The sequence below is a fragment of the Panthera leo genome, chromosome B2 (genome assembly GCF_018350215.1).
Source record: "Panthera leo isolate Ple1 chromosome B2, P.leo_Ple1_pat1.1, whole genome shotgun sequence".
Lineage (NCBI taxonomy): Eukaryota > Metazoa > Chordata > Mammalia > Carnivora > Felidae > Panthera > Panthera leo.
The window spans coordinates 74,061,273-74,079,414 of record NC_056683.1 but is presented as its reverse complement, the minus strand read 5'-3'; the positions used below and the strand labels follow the sequence as shown (position 1 = coordinate 74,079,414).

The 18,142-nt window shown below is 37.1% G+C and overlaps 1 protein-coding gene across 9 annotated transcripts in view; it reads left to right on the top strand.

Moving 5' to 3' along the window:
• UBE3D (ubiquitin protein ligase E3D) overlaps window positions 1–18,142 on the top strand; it is a 241,686-nt gene that overhangs the window by 138,116 nt on the left and 85,428 nt on the right. The gene's annotated exons all lie outside the window — the stretch shown is intronic.

Sequence of the window (18,142 nt, the reverse complement as noted above, 5' to 3'; positions counted from 1 at the left end):
GTATGTCCCAACAAAATATCACTGAACTTTGGTCATTTCTGAGTATTTGATGCCCCAATAGCCAGAAAAGTCCAGTTCACATTGTAATACACTAATGATTGAGTGGTTTGGGGTTGCATTTATAGCCACCCATTCATTCCCGTTGTTTTCTAGAATGTCTTGAATAATCAGACTCTTCTTTCTAGTTAATGTTATGATATAATTTGGATATAGAGTAAAACCTTGGATTGCGAGTAACTTGTTCTGTGAGTATTGGGCGAAACGAGCAAACATTTCTAATAAATTTTAACTTGATAAACAAGCAATGCCTTGTAATACGAGTAGTACATGACACCAAATATCACAAGATCACAACTGAGACAATGGTTCTTGAAATTCACTTTGATATACAAGTGCTTTGGATTATGAGCATATTTCCACAATGAATTATGCTCACAAACCAAGGTTTTACTGTATTTGGTAGGGGCCTGATTATTATAAATTCAGCCAAATAATTTCATGTAGTAAAGACTCACAATGTAGTCAGTCATCCTGGATTCAGAGCTGAGTTTTTAATGAGTAGATTATGTTAGTAACAAAGGATGTGCTGGTCTGAACCCCTAGGAATCCTACCCATTACACACCTTCAGAGAACCCCTACGCAATACTATCAGTGGCACCTGGGCTTGGAGTTATTTTTTAAGTAGCAGGTGATATTTTGCGCTACATTCTTTACATCTTACATCTACCTTCTTTATTTGCAAACACTATAGGGTGGCAGTGTTTTCTTTAATATCTGCAATTTTGGTAACTGTCACTGGTCACTGGTAACTGTCATTGTTACTTAAGGTAGTATAAGCCAAAAAAAAAAAAAAACCTCACTTAAACCTTGGCTATTTTATATATATAATCAGCCATTTGTACTCTTTCAAAATAATTAAAGAAACATAGATTCATTCATGAATAGCAGACAGAAAAAATGCATCTGTAGCAATATTTAAAATACCTTATAAGGGACACCTGGGTGGCTCAGTTGGTTATGGCTCAAGTCATGATCTCACAGTTTGTGAGTTCGAGCCCCATGCCAGTCTTCCTGCTGACAGTATGGAGTCTGCTTGGAATTCTTTCTCTCCTTCTCTCTCTGCCCCTTCCCTGCTCGTTCTTTCTCAAAATAACTAAATAAACATTTTTTAATAGTAAAATACGTAAAACATTTAGGTTGAGTAATAATAATTATCTGTATTCATTTATTGAGGGACTCATCTGTTCCAGTGCCTGCCAGGCTATTTACCTTATCACTAATTCCTACAGCCATCAGTGGGCAGACCCAGAGGGAGCTGAGGCTCTGAGTGGTCATTCAGCTCAGAAGGCAGGAAGGGAGAAGGGGCAGGTTTAGTCTCCTCTTTCCCTCAGTCCAGAGTCTGGATCTCTGGTCTCCTACAGCTTCTAGCTGTGTACAGAGTGCTGCCTTCTCACGCTAATCTGTTTTTTCATTTCTCTGTTTCATATACTCTGTCTCTGGCTTTGTGCAGTCTTTCCATATCACTTAGAGTTCACCCTTTAGTACCTTCAAGTACCTCTCTGATTGTTCTGGCTTCTCCTGGAGCTTAGATGATGGGTACAAAACTTACCACTCTGAACCTTGATCTCTACCTACCCTTTCCTAGCACCAGACCCTAAGCTGTTGTTGACTTGGAGAAGCTCCATGAGCAGTCCCGTGTAAAAGAGCCCCTCTTTGTTTTGCATGTGACCTAAAGTGAAAAAAGGTGAAGCTTGTGGTGAAACATCACATAGCATTGTCCTCCTCAGTGTTCCCCTGTGTCAGTACCAGAGTTTACTTTCGTTTCATTTTATAATTCTAAAATCCTCATAAGCCATTCTCCACCCGTTCTTTAAAATAAATAGATTACCAGTTTTATGATCCCTGTTTATTCCTAGCAACTCCAAATAACAGGCTTAAGAAATAAATGATGTTTATTTAAAAATGGATATGTTACTATGTTTTCCTTTTTAAAGATTTATGTGCCTTTAAATATTATATTTTCAAAGTAATGCCTAAGTAGTAAATGGCTAAAGAAAATAAACATCTGGTTATAATTTGATCCTCTTACTTGCCAGTCCTTAACTGTTACTTGATTATTCCAAGTTATAATCCTTTTTACTGAACTGCCTAAACTATGCCAGTATTATTCATCCTACTTTTTAAACTTACAGACAAAAATTCCTTTCCGAGATTTTATGCCAATTTCTCATCCATCCCGTTGGCTCTCCTCATTTGCCAGACACGTTCCCTTCTAATCAAAGAATTATTTTCTCTATACAAGAAGGGCTTTATTTTGCATCCTGCCTTTTCTTTCTCTTGTTTACATCTAATCCAAAAAAAGTAATCTACTTTCTTCTCAAAAAATAGAGTACCTGCATCATTTTAACTGCTACTAAATCTGGTTTAAAATTGGAATATTATGGATTCTTTTTTCAACTAAAGTTACTATAGCAATTATCTCTCGCCATAATTAGGTAGAAGGGAGCTTTTATGATGGAGTGAATACTAGGCTCAGAAACAGAGACCTGGTTGCAAACCCGGTGTTATTCCTGGCTTATAGTAGTGAGCAGAATTTGCTTACCTTCTCGGAATCTTGGTTCCTCTTTTATAATTTGGGGGCAATTAAATTAGATATTTAATTCAAGTTTTTTTTTTAAGGATTTAGCGAGATGAGACTGTGCCTTGCACTTAATTTCTTCACTGCATCAAAAACATATTAACATTTACTAAAGAACTTTTATAAAATATTAAAAAAATTAAACCCCCTATGGGTAGGTAAAGAAAAAGGACATGAATTCACAATTAACCAATTTACAAGAAAAACAAATTATTAAACAAACATTTGGGAGAATGTTTAAACTCATAGCAAGTAAATAAATTCAAAAAGCATTGTTATTTATTTTATTTATTTTATTTTTTAAATTTACATCCAAATTAGCATATAGTGGAACAATGATTTCAGGAGTAGATTCCTTAATGCCCCTTACCCATTTAGCCCATCCCCCCTCCCACAACCCTATTAGTAACCCTCAGTTTGTTCTCCACATATGAGTGTCTTCTGTTTTGTCCCCCTCCCTGTTTTTGTATTATTTTTGTTTCCCTTCCCTTATGTTCATCTGTTTTGTCTCTTAAAGTCCTCATATTAGTGAAGTCATATGATTTTTGTCTTTCTCTGACTAATTTCATTTAGCATAATACCCTCTAGTTCCATCCACATAGTTGCAAATGGCAAGATTTCATTCTTTTTGATTGCTGAGTAATACTCCATTGTATATATATACACCACATCTTTATCCATTCATCCATTGATGGACATTTGGGCTCTTTCCATCCTTTGGCTATTGTTGATAGTGCTGCTATAAACATGCGAGTGCATGTGTCCCTTTGAAACAGCACACCTGTATCCCATGGATAAATGCCTAGTAGTGCAATTGCTGGGTCATAGGGTAGTTCTATTTTTAGTTTTTTGAACCTCCATACTGTTTTCCAGAGTGACTACACCAGCTTGCATTGCCACCAACAATGCAAAAGAGATCCTCTTTCTCCGCATCCTCGCCAGCATCTGTTGTTGCCTGAGTTGTTAATGTTACCCATTTTGACAGGTGTAAGGTGGTATCTCATTGTGGTTTTGATTTGTATTTCCCTGATGATGAGTGATGTGGAGCATTCTTTCATGTGTCGGTTGGCCATCTGGATGTCTTCCTTGGAAAAGAGACAGTTCATGTCTTTTGCCCATTGCTTCACTGGATTGTTTGTTTTTTGGGCATTGAGCTTGATAAGTTCTTTATAGATTTTGGATACTAATCCTTTATCTGATATGTCATTTGCAAACATCTTCTGCCATTCTGTCGGTTGCCTTGTAGTTTTGCTGATTGTTTCCTTTGCTGTGCAGAAGCTTTTTATTTCGATGAGGTCCCAGTAGTTCATTTTTGCTTTTGTTTCCCTTGCCTCTGGAGACATGTTGAGTAAGAAGTTGCTGTGGACAAGGTCAAAGAGGTTTTTGCCTGCTTTCTCCTCGAGGATTTTGATGGCTTCCTGTCTTACATTGAGGTCTTTCATCCATTTTGAATTTATTTTTGTGTATGGTGTAAGAAAGTGGTCCAGGTTCATTCTTCTGCATGTCGCTGTCCAGTTTTCCCAGCACCACTTGCTGAGGAGACTGTCTTTATTCCATTGGATATTCTTTCCTGCTTTGTCAAAGATTAGTTTGCCATGTGTTTGTGGGTCCATTTCTGGGTTCTCTATTCTGTTCCATTGATCTGAGTGTCTGTTCTTGTGCCAGTACCATACTGTCTTGATGATTACAGCTTTGTAGTATAGCTTGAAGTCTGGGATTGTGATGCCTCCTGATTTGGTTTTCTTTTTCAAGATCACTTTGGCTATTTGGGGTCTTTTCTGGTTCCATACAAATTTTACGATTTTTTAACTCTGAAGAATTCTGGTGTTACTTTGATAGGGATTGCATTGAATATATAGATTGCTTTGGGTAGTATCGACATTTTAACAATATTTGTTCTTCCTAACCAGGAGCATGGAATCTTTTTCCATCTTTTGGTGTCTTCTTCAGTTTCTTTCATCAGCTGTCTATAGTTTTCAGTGTATAGATTTTTCACCTCTTTGGTTAGATTTATTCCTAGGTATTTTATGGTTTTTGGTGCAACTGTAAATGGGATCGATTCCTTGATTTCTCTTTCTTTCGCTTCATCGTTGGTGTATAGGAATGCAACCGATTTCTGTGCATTGATTTTATATCCTGCAACTTTGCTGAATTCATGAATCAATTCTAGCAGTTTTTTGGTGGAATCTTTTGGGTTTTCCATATAGAGTATCATGTCATCTGCAAAGAGTGAAAGTTTGACCTCCTCTTGGCCAATTTGGATGCCTTTTATTTCTTTGTGTTGTCTGATTGCAGAGGCTAAGACTTCTAATACTATGTTGAATAACAGTGGTGAGAGTGGACATCCCTGTCTTGTTCCTGAACTTAGGGGGAAAGCTCTCAGTTTTTTCTCATTGAGGATGATATTAGCATTGAGTCGTTCATGTATGGCTTTTATGATCTCGAGTTTGCTCCTTCTATCCCTACTTTCTTCAGGGTTTTTATCAAGAAAAGATGCTGTATTTTGTCAAATGCTTTCTCTGCATCTATTGAGAGGATCATACGGTTTTTGTCCTTTCTTTTATTGATTTGATGAATCATGTTAATTGTTTTGCAGATATTGAACCAGCCCTGCATCCCAGGTGTAAATCCCACTTGCTTGTGGTGAATAATTTTTTAATGTATTTTTGGATCCGGTTGGCTAATATCTTGTTGAGGATTTTTGCATTCATGTTCATCAGGGAAATTGGTCTGTAGTTCTCCTTTTAGTGGAGTCTTTGTCTGGTTTTGGAATCAAGGTAATGCTGGCTTCATAGAAAAAGTTTGGATGCTTTCCTTCCATTTCTATTGTTTGGAACAGTTTCAAGACAATAGGTGTTAACTCTTCCTTAAATGTTTGGTAGAATTCCCCTGGAAAGCCATCTGGCCCTGGACTCTTGGTTTTTGGGAGATTTTTGATTACTAATTTAATTTCCTTACTGGTTATGGGTCTTTTGAAATTTTCTATTTCTTACTGTTTCAGTTTTGGTAGTGTATATGTTTCTAGGAATTTGTCCATTTCTTCCAGATTACCCATTTTATTGGCATATAATTGCTCATAATATTCTCTTATTATTGTTTTTATTTCGGTTGTGTTGGTTATGATCTCTCCTCTTTCATTCTTGATTTTATTTATTTGAGTTCTTTTTCTTCTTGATCAAACTGGCTAGTGGTTTATCAATTTTGTTATTTCTTTCAAAGAACCAGATTCTCGTCTCATTGATCTGTTCTACTGGTTTTTTTTTTTTTTTTTTTGGTTTCAATAGCATTAATTTCTGCTCTAATCTTTATTATTTCCTGTCTTCTGCTGGTTTTGGGTTTTATTTGCTGTTCGTTTTCCAGCTCCTTAAGGCATAAGGTTAGGTTGTGTATCTGAGATCTTTCTTCCTTCTTTAGGTAGGCCTGGATTGCTATATACTTTCCTCTTATGACTGCCTTTGCTGCATCCCAAAGGTTTTGGGTTGTGGTGTTATCAATTTCATTGGCTTCCATGAACTTTTTAATTTCCTCTTTAACTTCTTGGTTAGCCCATTCATTCTTTAGTAGGATGTTCTTCAGTCTCCAAGTATATGTTACCTTTCCAAATTTGTTCTTGTTGATTTCGAGTTTCATAGTGTTGTGGTCTGAAAATATGCGTGGTATGATCTTGATCTTTTTGTACTTACTTAGGGCTGATTTGTGTCCCAGTATATGGTCTATTCTGGAGAACGTTCCATGTGCACTGGAGAAGAATGTATATTTTGCTGCTTTAGGGTAAAATGTTCTGAATATATCTGTTAAGTCCATCTGGTCCAGTGTGTCATTCAAAGCCATTGTTTCCTTGTTGATTTTTTGATTAGATGATCTGTCCATTGCTGTGAGTGGGGTGTTGAAGTCTCCTACTATTATGGTATTACTATTGATGAGTTTCTTTGTTTGTGACTAATTGATTTATATATTTGGGTACTCTCACATTTGGTGCATAAATGTTTACAATTGTTAGGTTTTCTTGGTAGATAGACCCCTTGGTAATGATATAATGCCTGTCTGCATCTCTTGATACAATCTTTAAAGTCTAGATTGTCTGATATAAGTATGGCTACTCCAACTTTCTTTTGTTGACCATTAGCATGATAGCGGTTCTCCATCCCCTTACTTTCAGTGTAAAGCTGTCTTTAGGTCTAAAGTGTGTCTCTTGTAAACAGCATATAAATGAATCTTGTTTTCTTATCCATTGTTGCCCTGTGTCTTTTGATTGGAACATTGAGTCCATTGACGTTTAGAGCGAGTACTGAAAGATACGCATTTATTGCCATTATGATGCTTGTAGAGTTGGCGTTTCTGGTCCTTCTTAATCTTTTGTTGCTTTTGGTATTTATTTATTTTTATTTATATATTTTCATCTTTTCTCCCTTAAAAAGTCTCCCTTAAAATTTCTTGCAGGGCTGGTTTAGTGGTCACAAACTCCTTTAATTTGTGTTTGTTTGGGAAACTTTTTATCCCTCCTTCTATTTTGAATGACAGCCTTGCTGGATAAAGAATTCTTGGCTGCATATTTTTCTGATTCAGCACACTGAACATATCCCGCCACTCCTTTCTGGCCTGCCAAGTTTCTGTGGATAGGTCTGCTGCAAACCTGATCTGCCTTCCCTTGTAGGTTAGGGACTTTTTTTCCCTTCCTGCTTTCATGATTCTTTCCTTGCCTGAGTATTTTGTGAATTTGACTGTGATATGCCTTGTTGATGTTCGGTTTTTGTTGAATCTAATGGGGGTTGTCTGTGCTTCCTGGATTTTGATGTCTGTGTCTTTCCCCAGGTTAGGAAAGTTTTCCACTATGATTTGCTCACATAACCCTTCTACCTCTATTTCTTTCTCTTCCTCTTCTGGGACCCCTAATTATTCTGATGTTGTTCCTTTTTAATGAGTCACTGATTTCTCTAATTCTTAAATCATGCTCTTTTGCCTTAATCTCCCTCTTTTTTTCTGCTTTGTTGTTCTCTATAAGTTTGTCCTCTATATCGCTGATTCTCTGTTCTGCCTCATCCATCCTTGCTGCCGCAGCATCCTTTCAAGATTGCAGCTCAGTTATACCGTTTTTTATTTCACAATTAACCAATTTACAAGAAAAACAAATTATTAAACAAACATTTGGGAGAATGTTTAAACTCAAAGCAAGTAAATGAATTCAAAAAGCATTGTTAATTTTTTTAATTAAGTTTGTGCTGATTAAAAAACAAAGACCAAATGCTAATGGCATTGCCAGTTGGTACAGCTCACTGGAAAAAATATGCATCAAATTATAATAATATTTATACCTTTAAATCTAGTAATCCCATTCCTGAGACTCAATCCTAAGGGAATATTCTAAAATATGGAAAAAAATCTATAAACATGAAAATGATTGATGCTTATGATCTTAATAAACCTGGGAACAACTTAAGTTTGTAATGGATTAAATTAAGATGGACTATTTTACAGCTATTAAAATATGAATAAAGACTTACTGAGCAACATATAAAACTGTTGATGATATCAAAAATTATGCACATATGATAATCTATATAAAAATGTATCTTAAAACTATATAGAAATAGGCCCAAGTGATAATTATGTTAGATTTTATAGTACATTTTTTTTCCTTTTTCTCCATATGTTTTCTAAGGTAATATTACTTTTAAGAGTAAAGTTAGAGGGGTGCCTGCCTGGCTCAGTCGCTTAAGTGTCTGACTTGGGCTCAGGTCACGATCTCGCGATTTGTGGGTTTGAGCCCCACATCGGGCTCTGTACTGACAGCTCAGAGCCTGGAGCCTGCTTTGGATTCTGTCTCTCTCTCTCTCTCTCTGCCCCTCCCCCACCCATGCTCTGTCTCTCTCTCCCTCTCTCAAAAATAAATAAACATTAAAAAATTGTTTTAAAAAAGTAAAATTAGAACTTAAGTCTAATGTATTCAGTGTGAAAAAAATATTTATTGAGTGCCTATTATGTACCTGGAAATTTTGCTATGACATTTTGAATTTTAAAAAATGCCAGAATACTTTCTTCATTATTTACTCCAGGGCAATAAAAAAGCAAAAAAAGAATGTGCTTAGTGGACTATTTAGAATAAGTGTTTCATATACAACCTAAGATTTAAGGTGCTATTGTGTGTAACCTAAGCATTTAATGCCAGGCTGTCAGCCCAACCACATTAAATATAATGGTGTTCTGTCTCACTGTAGCCATCTGCTTCAGGACTCGTTCCAAAATTATCTTACTAACTTACTCAGGTCATTCCACTGAGGAAATGAAATATCAGTGATATATTGACCAGAACATCAATGTGGGCAAGATTTTAAATAATGTATCTCAAGCTACATGTAGAGGTAACTGGATTGAAGTAAGCTAGACAAGATCATTTGCGAAGAATTGTAGCATTATTGGGGCACCTGGATGGCTCAGTGGGTTAAGCGTCTGACTTCAGCTCAGGTAATGATCTTGAGGTTTGTGAGTTCAAGCCCCGCATCAGGCTTGTGCAGACAGCTTGGAGCCTGGAGCCTACTTTGGATTCTGTGTTGCCCTCTCACTCTCTGCCCCTCCCTGACTCGTGCTTCCTCTCTCTCTCTCTCTCTCTCTCTCTTCTCACTCTCTCTCTCAAAAATAAATAAACATTAAAAAAATAGAAAAAAGAATTGTAGCATTATTTTTCATTGAAATTTTTATTTAAATAGTTGTACATTCACTTGTAGTTATCAGAAATAATGTAAAAGATTACTTGTGTCCTTTACCCAGGTTCCCCAAAGGAAACATTGTTCAGAACTGTAGTATATTGTCACAACCAGGGTATTGACATGGTATGGTTCCTCCCATCTTACTCAAATTTCCCTGGTTTTATTTTATTCCTCTGTGTATGTGTGTGCACATGTATGAAGTACCACACAATTTTATCGCTGTATGTTTGTTTCCAACACCATTGTCAAGACACTGAGCAGTTGCGTTGGCAGTTAAACCAGGATCCATCCTGTTGCCCTGTTATAATCACACCATCTCTCCCCTCCCACTACCCCTAACCCCTGCCAACCACTACTCTGTCCTCTCTTTGTAAAAATTTCTCATTTCCAAATGTTATATACAATGGATCAGAATAGAAAATCCAGAAATAAACCCACAATTATATGTTCAAGTAATCTTTGACAAAGCAGGAAAGAATATCTAATGGGAAAAAGTCTCTTCAACAAATGATGTTGTTAAAACTGGACAACAACATGCAAAAGAATGAAACTGGACCACTCTTTTACACCAAACACAAAAATAAATTCAAAATGGATTAAAGGTCTACATGTGATACCTGAAGCCATAAAAATCGTAGAAGAGAACACAGGCAGTAACTTCTTTGACATCAGCTGTAGCAACTTCTTTCGACATATGTCTCCTGAGGCAAGGGAAACAAAAGCAGGAATAAACTACTGGGACTACATCAAAATAAAAAGCTTCTGCACAGTCAAGGAAACAAACAACAAAACTAAAAGGCAGCCTGTGGAATACAAGATATTAACAAATGACATATGATAAAGGGTTAGTTTCCAAAATGTATAAAGGGCTTATAAAACTCAACACCCAAAACAAATAATTCAGTTAAGAAATGGGCAGGAGACATGAACAGACATCTCTCCAAAGAAGACATCCATCCAGTGGCATCTGGATGGCTCAGTTGGTTAAGTGTCAGACTTCAGCTCAGGTCATGATATCACAGTTCATGGGTTTGAGCTGTGTGTCGGGCTCTGTGCTGACAGCTCAGAGCCTGGAACCTGCTTCAGATTCTGTGTCTTCCTCTCTCTCTGCCCCTCCCCTTCTCACACTCTGTCTTTCTCTCTCTCAGAATTAAATAAATATTAAAACTTTTTTTAATTAAAAAAAAGACATCCATCCAATCAGCATCGCTTCTCATCAGAGAAATGCAAATCAAAACTACAAGGAGATATTACCTCACACCTGTCAGATTGGCTAAAATGAACAACACAAGAAACAACAGGTGTTAGCAAGGGTGTGGAGAAAGGGGAACCCTCTTGTACTGTTCATGGTAATGCAAACTAGTGCAGCCACTGTGGAAAACAGTATAGGGACTCCTCAAAAAGTTATGAACTTTTTATAATCAGTCTTATGATCCAGCAATCACACTACTGGGTATTTACCCAAAGATTACAAGAACATTAATTCAAAGGGATACACCCATGTCTTTATAGCAGCCTTATTTACAGTAGCCAAACTGTGGACAGAGTCCAATGTCCATCAACTGATGAATGGATAAAGAAGAAGTGGTATATATACAATGGAATATTATTCAGCCATAGAAAAGAATGAAATTTTGCCATTTGTAATGACATGGATGGAACTGGAGAGTATAATGCTACATGAAATAAGTCAGAGAAAGACAAATACCGTATAATTTCACTCTCATACATTTTGAGGTCGGCTTTTTTTAACTCAGCATAATTCCCTGGAGATTCTTCCAAGTTGCATGTATGTGTAATTTGCTACTTGTTATTGCTGAGTAGTATTCTACAATATTGATATACCACAGTGGGTTTAACTATACACCTGGTCTGATTCCAGTTTGGGGCTATTAAAATAATGCTCCCATAAATATTTGTGTCCAGCTTTTTGTGTGAACACAAAGTTTGCATTTCTCTGGGTTAAATGTCTAAGACAGCAGTTGCTGGATCATATAGTAAATACATGTTTGCTTTTCAAAGAAATTGCTAAACCATTTTCTAGAATGCCCATACCATTTTATATCCACCACCTCCCAAGCAGTATATGGAAGATTTTGTTTCTTTGCCAGCTTTTTGGTGCTGTCATGATAGTCTTTATTTTTAATGAAAATTTGGGACAATTTTGTTTACCTGAACTAACCAAATAATTTTGGTAGAGACCCATGTGGGGTAACTAGATTTAGAAAAGAAAACCACATTAAGGCATATCAGAAGCTATCTTTTCCAGCCCCTCCTCACCCCAAAATCATTTACTTAACTCTTAACAGCCTAATTTTACACAGTAGATCAGTTTGAGATATTTGGCCCCTTCAATCTCTAGATAATTAACAAAAAGGACTCAGCTCTCCTTTTGTAGATGTTGGGCCCAATATCCTTTATCAATATCAGGAAATAGGACTGGACATTGTTTCTTTCTCCCTTGTTTGACAGTCTTACTGTCTTCTAGAAGAAAAAATATTTTAAAAAATTTTTTAATGTTTATTTTTTTATGTTTATTTGTATTTTTTTTCTTTAGCGTTTTTTTTGAGAGAGAGAGAGAGAGACAGAGCACGAGTGGGGGAGGGGCAGAGAGAGAGGGAGACACAGAACCTGAAGCAGGCTCCAGGCTCTGATCTGTCAGCACAGACCCCGACACGGAGCTCACACCCACAAACTCTAGACCATGACCTGAGCCAAAAAGTTGGATGTGTAACCGACTGAGCCACCCAGGCGCCCCGAAAAAATGTGTTTTATAAGGATTTTTGGACCCCCTAGACCAGTGTCTTCCTTTTGCACTGGTCTGGAAATGAAGATGCTGGATTAGGATTTGACTTGTGTTTGAGTCCCTCTTCTTATTAGCTGTGCCACTATAAATAAGTCCCTTTCTAAGTTTGCTCGGCTGCATAAAATGAATGGATTAGACCAGTGGCTCTCAGACTCTAACATACAGTAGAGTCACCTGGAGGACTATTAAGACACCAATTGCTGGGCTCCATCCCTAGAGTTTCTGATTCAGCAGATGTAGAATAGAGCACAAGAATTAGCCTAATAATTTCCTGGTGATGCAGATCAAGCTTGTCCAGAGACAACACCTAGGGAATCACTGGACTAGATTATGCTAAAATACCCTCTGGGTCCAATAGTCAATACCATCCCTTAGCCCCCAAAGAAACCTCTCAAATTTGCTTCCTTGTAAAATGTTTTGTATTTATCTTTTTTTTCTTAAAGTGATACAGATATATAGTGGAATTTAATGCAGCCATTAAAAAAATATCATAGAAAAATAATCATTGTTATGGGAAGATCACCACAATAGATTATTAGGCTAAAAAGGACCTATATATTACAAAGCAGCATATATAAAAATGTCCAGTTACACATAGATAATAGAAGTCTAGAGAGCTATATCTAAAGTGTTAGTAGTTATAGCTGATAGTGGAGTTACAAAAATTTTATTTTCCTAATTTTGTCTGTAATTCATATAATCATTAATCAGTTATTAAAAAAAACTGAGCAATACAACTCTCGATTGCTCTAAGTTTTAAGAATTACAGTAGAGAACTTATTGAATACTAACCAACAACAGTAAGCTGTTCAGGTATGATATACTATTGTCTAGGACCATTTGCAAAGGCAGTGGTGAACCTCCTTAGCCTTTTCCCTGAAAAAAGTGTGGTAAATCACCCTTGTGCCTTCTTCCTACTTGATAGAATTCTGCACTCACGCACCTGCATCTGAATAGGTCTGGCCCCAGGACCACTCATTACAGCATCACATCACTGCCTACTTAATGTAGGCACTTTTCCAACTGTTAGCCAGTGGGATCCACACTGCTAACCTCACAAGCTAACCTCTCCTCCATCCTTGACAATGGGTCAGAAAGTGTTTTATCAGGCAGCTTTCTGCCTTAGTCGTATCTCTCTTAGAAGAATTAATATTTACAAGTAAAATAGGAATTTAAAAACATCACTGAAATAAGTCTGTTTAGATGGCAGAAACCAGTCATCTGCTATAGAAGGGTATTTTGTTTCCCATGTGTGTTCATGTCCCTGCCTGGGATTTCTAATTGTACTGATATCCCAAGTATGTCATCTTCTTCAACACTCATTCATGTCAATGTTAAGAGAGATAGATAAGAATGAACATAGCTGCCTTGAAAGATTACTTATTAAAGTAGTTTTGCTACTAAATATTTGAATTCATTGATACTGGAGAAAAATACTCCTTTGTTTCTGAGCTCTGACAACTGTTTCTGAATAAACTTGTTTGGTAAGAGGCCTGTCGCCAACAGGACAATGCAGTGGGATTGTCACAACACCACATCCAAGGCTGTGGTTGTATCGCTGGTTCTCTTCTGCCAAGTTATCTCCTGTAGATATTCCATAGGATTGAGAAGTTAAAAAGACCTTTTGATATATGAGTGATGGTGTGTTTATTGTGGTAGCACTGTTTTTTTTATATTGTGCATTTGAACACCCACCCAGAATTATTGATTTTAACAAATGTGTCTTGTGCTTGAGGCAGTATTTTTTATGTAACATCTAAAGACTACTGCCATAGAAACGTTCACCCCATGGGTTTGCTGTCATTGGCACAGTTATTCATTTGCTTTATATAACTGGAGGCTTCAGTGATTGCATCAGAACCACTAGTTCACTATAGTGTTGCAGTAGCACCATCCAATGCCAACAATATTCTCCACCATCCCCTTGTTCCAAAAGAAGTGAGGAGAATTTTATGTCTAGAACTTACTTGCTTTGGTGAATAGGATCAAGATCTAGTAACCGTTGAATTTGTCCATGTTTTTGGCTCTATGTACAGATGAAGGGACATCAGTCCTGGTTTCTCCCCCACACATCTCTCTCTTCTGATACGAGACATACTGCTGGCTTTGCACCTAGATGTCCACTGGGAAACAGCCAATCTTAGCTTAACTGGTTCCCGCATAGATGAAAATCAGCAGGCTTTTTATTTATTTATTTATTTATTTATTTATTTTTAATTTTTTTTAACGTTTATTTATTTTTCAGACAGAGAGAGACACAGCATGAACGGGGGAGGGGCAGAGAGAGAGGGAAACACAGAATCGGAAGCAGGCTCCAGGCTCTGAGCCATCAGCCCAGAGCCCGACGCGGGGCTCGAACCCGCGGACTGCGAGATTGTGACCTGAGCCGAAGTCGGAGGCTTAACCGACTGAGCCACCCAGGCGCCCCAGGCTTTTTATTTATATTTAAATTATCATAGTGCATCCATGGCTTAAAGAAAATACAAGGCCAAGGTTTAAATTAAGTTACAGACATCCATCTTACTCTTTCTTTCCTATTTTCTACAAGCTCTTATGGATTTTATGCAGAAAGTCAGGAGTTGGAAGGCTGCATGGATGTTCCCTTAGTCTGGAGTCTCGGTCTGCAGTTGAGTATACACATAATTGTTGTAATTTTAGAGGGAGAGGATCTTCTTCCTTATTGTATTGTTTCTTTGGTCTTTTGTTGCATCCTTACAGTTTGCTAGTCATTCATTTAGCAAGCCACCATCCTTAAGCAGGAAGAAGTGTTTGCCACTCTGTGCCATGCCAGGTTTTGCCTCCCCCTGTCAACACAGTATTCATAATTAGGGTAATAAAGACCTCTCTCCGGGTCTGCCTCAGAAATCTTACTTCCTTTCATAACCCAAGAATGGTATTTTTCTCCCAGCGGGTGTTAGGCATCCATCTCAAAATTTATCCCACATTATTAGAATCATCTCATTCCGTGGCTGTCTCCCCCACCAGCCTCTTAGCACCGGGGGAGAATGCCTTCTCAGTGTGGTCTGACTGGGCCAGTCACTGGCGTGTAGACAGTACCTAATGATTAAATGAATTGAATGAATGAAGCCAGGCTGCCACCCCAGAGAGAGAAATCTTATACTATTTATCCAACTCAAAAAGATGAGTCCAGGTATTATCAACATGGGCCTGATCAATGTTGAATTAGTGAGTTAGTAAAAATTACTTACTGTTATTTTTTTAATGTTTATTTATTTTTTATTTTTTTCTTTAAACTTTTTTTTATGTTTTATCTATTTTTGAGAGAGAGAAAGACAGCATAAGCAGGGAAGGGACAGAGGGAGAGGGAGACACAGAATCTGAAGACAGGCTCCAGGCTCTGAGCTGTCAGCGCAAAGCCCGATGCAGGCTCGAACCCACAAGCTGTGAGATCATGATCTGAGCTGAAGTCAGCCACTTAACTGACCGGGCCACCCAGGCGCCCCACTTAATATTATTTAAGATGTTAAATGTATTTGATAAATGCTTGAGTCATTTTCTGAAATTATTTTTATATTTATATTTATATTTTTTGTTTTGTAAATGAAATTTGACTTTTGAAACAGTTGTATAGTATAAAGTATAAACTCTTCTGATATTTTTCTGAAATTATTTTTATATTTACATTTATATTTTTTGTTTTGTAAATGAAATTTGATTTTCGAAACTGTTTTATAATATAAAGTATAAACTCTTTTCCGTGTCATAAAACATTCTATTTCAGAACATAACTTTGAACATGAGCCATACCTAGACAAAAATACATATTTAAGGCATGGTTTTATATATTTAATATCTACAATACTCTTTAAAGAACATTTGTGTGTGGCTATGCTTATTCTAAAGAGTTTCTTCTAAAGCTTGCAGTTGCTATGAAATTCACATTTTCCAGTATTTTACTGTTGTATCTGTCTTGTTTAGCAACCCCAAAGCACTTAGATAGCCTTTTCTTTTAATGTTAATCTTGTGCAGCCTGCCTTGACAGCATATTTTTTTATTGATTGAAATTTCAAATCTATGCTGAGGAATTGAATTTAATAATATAAATTTGTTAACTAAGATAAAAGAACATTAAAAAGTGTTTAACATATTCTGTAAATGTATTAAAGCATTTTAAACTGAAATTTGGTCAGCTATCACATCAGCCTAGCCCTGTTTGTTGTGGTTTAAGAAGATTGTTTTTAGGTCATGACTCAAAGCAGAGACATTATTTTTAGACATCTTTACCTCCTCGCCCTCTTCCTATTCCCAACTTTCCAAATTCAAGTGCACAGAAGAGGGAGACTCAAACCTTACAGCCAATAGGAAAGAGTCCCATTTCTGTTGTTTTTAAATAATAATATATACTTTTGTAACTATATGTTCCAGAAATGTATCAATGGAGCCTCAAGCTGTGGCTGTGCTCATGTACTCTGAAAAGCCTTAAAGCTTTTACTTTTGAGAATCAAACTAAAAAGATGAAATACAGAGTTTTCTTAGTGTAATGAAACAAAATTATCCTCAGAATAAATGGCAGTTAGGGCGAACAGTTTTTGCTGTCATCGATAAAAGCTAGAGAACACAAAATCAGCGTTAGAAATGCTGAAATATATTAACTCGCAGTGTTTTAAATAAAAAGAAGCTAAAATGCATTGTACAGTACCTGTTCCCAAGGATGATTGCAGTTTTTTGTTATTAAGAACTGCAAAATACATTATGTACTTGGCAGGCAGAATTATGAAAACTAGACATGAAAAAAAAGACATACTGGGTCAAATTCTAAAGTTTTCCCTTCTTGGTGCGGGGGGAGGGGGCTCCACTTTGCATTATTTAATCAGCTCAGTCTCTTGTGTAATAGTTCCATCCTGTAGTTCATATTCACAGGCATGCAAAAGAAAATAAATCTTTGATATTTGAGGCAATCATGAAGATTAAAAGTCCCCAAACCTCTGCAGTTTACCTCATTCGTCTGAAAACTTCTAGTGGGAAAAGCACGGGTTAGGAATCAAAACTTCTTCCTGAGCCCATTATTGCCACTTAATAGCTTTGTATCCTGAGCAAGTTACTTAATTTTTCTGAGCTTCTGTTTCTTCATTTGCTTTATGTAAATCACAGGTTATACTCAGGATGAAAGCAGTCCAAATAGGCTTCGTAAACTATGAAGTGTTGTACAAGTTTCAGATAGGTCCAGTTATAATTCCCGTTTTGCAGATGAGGAAAGGCTGAGGGAGGCTGCTAACAAGATTGTTGAAGGTCACACAGCTGGTGAATAGAGATCTAGCTTTAAGCGCTTATGTCTATAATGTTGGTATTTTTCAGCATCAGCACTATTGACATATTAGGGCTGATAATTCTTTCTTGTGGAGGGCTGTCCTGTGCATTATAACACGTTTAACAATACCCCTGGCCTCTACTCTCTAGATGCCAATAGCGTCCCCCAATTTATGATAACCGAAAAGTCTGCAGACACTGCCAAATGTCCCCTGGTGGGTAAAATCACCCCAAGTTGAGAACCGCTGGTCTGTCTGTGTGATTCCAGGGGTAAAGTTATTAACCATTTTTATGGTGATGTTTATCAGTGGTATTATTCTGAGTGGTTTCTGGTTGGAATACTCCACGACATAGCAATTTTCTGAATTAAAAAGGAGACAACTGGTTTTCCTATTTCTCAATATTAACAGTGGCATTGTCTTCTTTGGAAGGTCTTCCCCATAAACTGTTCTTACAGAAGCAGAGTATCACCTGACAGAGACACTATCTACAGTGATCCAGAAGCCAGACTGATAACCTTTCCCCTGTAATTCCATGGTCATCCCCTAAGGGACCCCACTGTTCTCTCTTGAACAGCCCCATCTCCTCTGGTGTATTCATGGGCTCCTGATTGATATCTGTTATCAGCTGAAAGGCAAGGGAGAGGAACACATGTATTTTCATAACCATTATCTCATCTAATCCTCACAGTAAGCCCTTGAGATTTGTATCAATTGTCTGTGTTT